Source organism: Corythoichthys intestinalis, chromosome 12 (genome assembly GCF_030265065.1).
Source record: "Corythoichthys intestinalis isolate RoL2023-P3 chromosome 12, ASM3026506v1, whole genome shotgun sequence".
NCBI lineage: Eukaryota > Metazoa > Chordata > Actinopteri > Syngnathiformes > Syngnathidae > Corythoichthys > Corythoichthys intestinalis.
This window is the reverse complement of record NC_080406.1, coordinates 24,541,657-24,547,671: the sequence shown is the minus strand read 5'-3', so window position 1 is coordinate 24,547,671 and position 6,015 is coordinate 24,541,657.

The following is a 6,015-nucleotide window of genomic DNA, read 5'->3' as shown; positions in this document are numbered from 1 at the left end:
GAAGGGTGTAACCGGCCTAGTCTCTCACAAATTGATACAAAGCGATACAAAGCTACCGATAACGATGATCTGACGATATGGCAATACAACGATTATCGATACACTGGTCAGGAAATCATTCTAGGATATTGTACAAACAACTAATAAACAGAAAAACAAGCTTCTGCTGTGAATTAGATAGAGTTTGTCACTAGTAGACGTCTAATTCATTTGAACTGGGGAGAACATTCGCTCATTCGCTGCCACCCTCCTAGTTCAAATGAACATTCGTTCATTCGCTGCCATCCCTCCGGCTTCAAATGGATTGAACGTCTATGGCCGTCAGTGACAGCCATTGCCAGGCAATGAGGTAATTTTGGCCATTTCAGATCATTTACCTGTTGATGTTCAGTTACTTCCTGTTGATTTTGGAGTATTTTTTTGGGTCACTTCCTGTTTATTTTGAGTTACAAAACAGGAAGTGACCTGGGAATCACCCAAATGAATAGGCAGTGACTCAAACTCAACAGGAAATGACCTGTAAATGCCCTAAAATGAATCACAAGTGACCTGTAAATGCCCTGAAAATCGGATAGAATGACCGTGAATGCTGGTTTCGAATGAACGAACGTTCCCAGTCTAAATGGATTGGGCGTCGTGCACTGTCAATGCAGCCTTAGAGTTAAGTGAAACACTATTATGGTGAAAGATTTAGGTAGCAACTTGTTTGTTCCTTTTTTTCGACATTGACACCTTTTTAAAACGTTTTCTTGATTCTTGGCAGGAGCATATCGATAACCTTTTGGGATACAAAGTATCACGATATAGCACCATTTCGATATTTTGTCATACCCCTACCGCCTACCTACCATAGTTTAGTTGGGGTAGGCACCCCCGCGACCCTCATGTGGACTGAAATACGAGTTGAATCTATTCTGTCTACATTGTGTAAATGTCTTTGGTTTATGTTTGGCAGTAAACCTTAACTGAGATATGAATTACACAGCTTGAAGCCTCGCTTGTGAACAATAATTCAATTCACATAATGACAAACTGCTACCACAAAGCGATGCTTTAAAACCTCCCAAGTCATGCATTTGTGATTTTTCTCATACTTCTGTTGCTTAATATTACAATAATTTATGGATATAATGTGAAAGTACAGTACTTTTAGTTAAAGTAGGTTCACATAAGGAATGTATTGGTGTTTTTAAAGTATTAGATAATGAGAGTTTGAATTGAATGTGAAGATTTAGAGAATAACACCAACTTGGGTCATATAACCTAAAAAACATTGTTTTGCCGTTTAGCCATGCCTGTCATTATAGCGCTCCAGCGTCCCCGGCTGGATGATGACGTCGGCAGGGTAACGATTTTAGCTGATTTAGAATTTACCCCATTGAGGGGGAAGGTTCAGAATGAGGAAAATGTGACAGGGAGCAGCAAAATGCCATCATTGTTTCAAACTCTACTACAATACTTTTACAAGATATTCTTTTTATCTAAGTATTTTTTTCCCCAATTGCTAAATAAATTGTATGGTAATAACAAATAACAGTCTTGTGCTAAATGGAATATGAAATATTAAAAATGCATTTATTCAGTATGACAGGGCAACATTACTGTATAATGGTCAAAACTGCCGACTTCTTCCTCTCCCGAATGGTATTTTATGCCACCAGAGTTAGTGCGGTTTTTGTCATTTCCCTGCCCCAGCCTCGGAGATGAAGGGAAAGAGGGTAAACAAAACAGGAGGCGTGATAGCTCGGCGACATGCTAACCCGAAACGAGCGGCTTTTCTTGCGGTTCGAAAACAAAAATCACACAAAACTACCCCAACTCATGTCATACACGGCGGCGGGGTTGATTGTCTTCACCGATTAGCTATCATCATCATCATGTCATTTAATTACACAGCTTGAAGCTTCACTTTTGAACATAATGACAAACTGCTACCACAAAACGATGCTTTAAAAAACTCGCAAGTCATGCATTTATGATTTTTCTCATACATCTGTTGCTTAATATTACAATAATATATGGATATAATGTGAAAGTACAGTATTTTTAGTTAAAGTAGGTTCACATAAGGAATGTATTGGTGTTTTTAAAGTGATAGAAATGAGAGTTTTAATTGAATGTGAAGATTTAGAGAATAACAACAACTTGGGTCATATAACCTAAAAAACATTGTTTTGCATCCCTAAATTTGTCTTATTTGTTGAAAACATAGAAAAGGCTGCAGCAAAAAAATACATGGGTAACTTTAGTTAACATAACAAATTATTATTATGTATCAATGCATTCGCTCATCTTGAGAAAAATGTTATAGCTTTCAATAAACTGAAGAAATTAACCAAGTTTTTTGAAGGGCTGTCAAACGATTAAAATTTTTAATCGACTTAATTACAGCTTAAAAATTAATTAATTGTAATTAATCAAAATTCAAACCATCTATAAAATATGCCATATTTTTCTGTAAATTATTGTTAGAATGTAAAGATAAGACACAAGATGGATATATACTGTACATTCAACATACGGTAGATAATAAATCAACAAGATGGCATTAACATTATTAAAATTCTCTTAAAGTGATCCATGGATAGAAAGACTTGTAGTTCTTAAAAGTTAATGTTAGTACAAGTTGTAGAAATGTTATATTAAAACCTCTCTTAATGTTTTCGTTTTACTAAAATTTGTAAAATTTTCAATCAAAAAATAAACTAGTAGCTCGCCATTGTTGATGTCAATAATTACACCATGCTCACTCATGGTACTAATCCATAAAATCAGTTGGATCCAAGTGCCAGCAGAGGGCGCCAAACACCAAAAAGCAAGTAACAAGCGGACATTACACTGTACTGTCATTTTAGTCTTCCCTGGCACAGCCAGACTATTCTCCCTGTATTTTTCAAACACTGTGAGAAATAGTCTGGGACCCAGCCCATTAATGGCCTCTCGAGCAAGGTACAAAATCAACCGTCCAATCAGATTAGTTTATTTGCGTAACGTGTTCTTAACAAGTAACGTCACTCTTGCGCGCCGAAAGTCGTCTCTACAACAACACAGATGGTGAATGGGAGGGCCGAGAATATGTTCCAATCCGCGGTAAAACCAGTTTTAAATTACCAAAAACACATCGAAAAAAGTCATTGACAACAGTCAACATGGGTCGCGCTAGCCATGCTGAATAAACTTCTCCATTCTCCGCTCAAGCTAATTACTTGTCGCTTTAACAACGTCACGTTTGCCCGTCGCTGATTAGTCCATTCCGCTGTCTGTTTGCTGTGGCTTGCTCTGCCCTCGGAATTTGATCCGCCGGACGGTCGCCAGACTCAATCGCTGCAACAGCGGTGAGTCTGGTGTACCAGGCAAATTTTAATCTGTTTGAGCGGGGCATGTGCGTTAATTGCGTCACATATTTTAACGTGATTAATTTAAAAAATAAATTACTGCCCGTTAACGCGATATTTTTGACAGCCCTAGTTTTTTTCTTTTAGCTAGTGATAAGTGTTGACTGCTGGCCTGCTGCTGCAGTGGCGAGCGAGCGAACGAGCAGACTGGTGCAGCAGCAGCAGCAGCAGCAGCAGCAACAGCAGACAAGTGTTTCACGGTCTAGTGTTCAGCAGGCAGACCTCTAGAGACACAAGCCACAGCGGAAACTCCCACATTCTCCTGATATTTTATCTGCTTGAGCAAAGCAATTCATTCGTACAGTCCCATTAACGGTGATAGAAGTTCAATCCATTTGAATTGGAAGAGCTGACTGCTAGCCGTCCCAGTTCAAATGGATTAAATGTCTATCATTGTCAATGGCAGTGAATGAGTCAATTGAGGATAACAAACAAAGTGGTGGGATTACATTCCACATCTCTACACGCAAATAAAACAAACTTCTTTTTACTTTCGTGGAGTTTTTACTGTGATGCGTGTAAGTACACACAGCAGTCGGGGACAGCCGGCTTGTAATGATCGCAGCACTCAAGCATGAAACAAAGCGCTGTCTGGAGGAGGATGGCTGGCAACCAGTCCATCTAACGCTCCGGTGTCCAAAAATAAAAGGCAGCCAGGCGGAGCCACCAAATAGGCTCCAATGGAAAAAATAAAGGAGAGCACAGTCTAATGCGTTTTATGATACATCTCTTAAAAGTAGGAGTAAGAAAAGGAATTGCGGAAAAATTGGCAAAGGGATGCTATCTTAAGGCAGAAGAACATAAATGTCTCCTCTGCGGACAATCTATGGCAGTGACAAGTTTCAACAAATATAATTCAATGGAAACAAACTGAACCTATTTTTTACCTATAGAAATACAATTGGATGTTTAAAATGCACCAAATGCATCCCAATTTTTGCTGTGATGTAATCCATTCATTTTAGCAGCATTTTATGTAAAACAATCCACTGAAATTGTAAAAAATATTTTGGCTTTACTTTGAAAATGAAGGAATAAAGATATATATTTCTTTGCTTTATTTGTTCTTACAATAATATTTCATTTAGTAAATTATATGACACTAATTTTAACAGTCACTAATTTAAAATTCTGGGAAAGTTTGTTTAATTCAGTTGGGAAAAAAACAGTTTTTATTGAAAATAAATTAAATTTACATCTCTAGCTAGCTAAGTAGGATTAGCATAGTTTGTAGGTAGCTACAGTGGTATGAAAAAGTATCTGAACCTTTTGGAATTTCTCACATTTCTACATAAAATCACCATCAAATATGATCTGATTTTAGTCAAAATCACACCGATGAAATAACAGTGTCTGCTTTAACTAGAACTACCGGAACATTTATAGGTTTTCATATTTTAACGAGGATAGCATGCAAACAATGACAGAAGGGGGGAAAATAAGTAAGTGAACCATCACTTTTAATATTTAGTGCCCCCCCTTTGGCAGCAATAATTTCAACCAGATGCTTCCTGTAGCTGCAGATCAGTCTGGCACATCGATCAGGACTAATCTTGGCCAATTCTTCTCTACAAATTGCTGTAGTTCAGTCAGATTCCTGGGATGTCTGGCATGAATCGCTGTCTTTAGGTCATGCCACAGCATCTCAATGGGGTTCAAGTCTGGACTTTGACTTGGCCACTTCAGAATGTGTATTCTGTTGTTCTTAAACCATTCTGAAGTTGATTTACTTCTATGTTTTGGATCATTGTCTTGTTGCAGCATCCATCCTCTTTTTAGCTTTAACTGTCTGACAGACGGCCTCAGGTTTTCCTGAAAAACATCCTGATAAACTTTTGACTTCATTCTTCCATTAATGATTACAAGTTGTCCAGGCCTTGAGGTAGCAAAACAGCCCCAAATCATGATGCTCCCTCCACCATGCTTCACGGTGGGGATGAGGTTTTGATGTTGGTGAGCTGTTCCATTTTTCCTCCAAGCATGACGTGTGTTACTCCCAAACAATTCAACTTTGGTTTCCTCAGTCCACAAAATATTTTGCCAAAACCTCTGTGGAGTGTCCAAGTGCCGTTTTGTGAACATTAAATGAGCACCATTTTTTTTTTGTAGACATCAGTTGCTTTCCAAAGTGGAGTCCTCCCATGAACACCATTCTTGGGCATTGGTTTACATATAGTTGATGTGTATGAAGAGATATAGGACTGTTTCAGTGATTTCTGTAAGTCTTTAGCAGACACGCTAGGGTTTTTTTTTTTTTTTTTTTTACCTCTCTGAGTATTCTGCGCTGAACTCTTGGCGTCATCTTTGGCGGACGACCACTCCTTGGGAGAGAAGCAACAGTGCCAAACTCTCTCCGTTTGTAGACAACTTCTCTAACTGTTGATTAATGAACATCCAGACTTTTAGAGATGTTTTTTTTTTATCCTTTCCCAGCTTTATACAAATCGACAATTCTTGATCGCAGGTCTTCAGACAGCTCTTTTGACCGAGCCATGATGCACATCAGACAATGCTTCTCATCAAGACATTTCTTACCTGGTGTGTGTTTTATAGTGGGCAGGGCAGCTTTAACAACTCATCAGTGATTATGCACACACCTGACTTGAAACCTTTGGTAAAA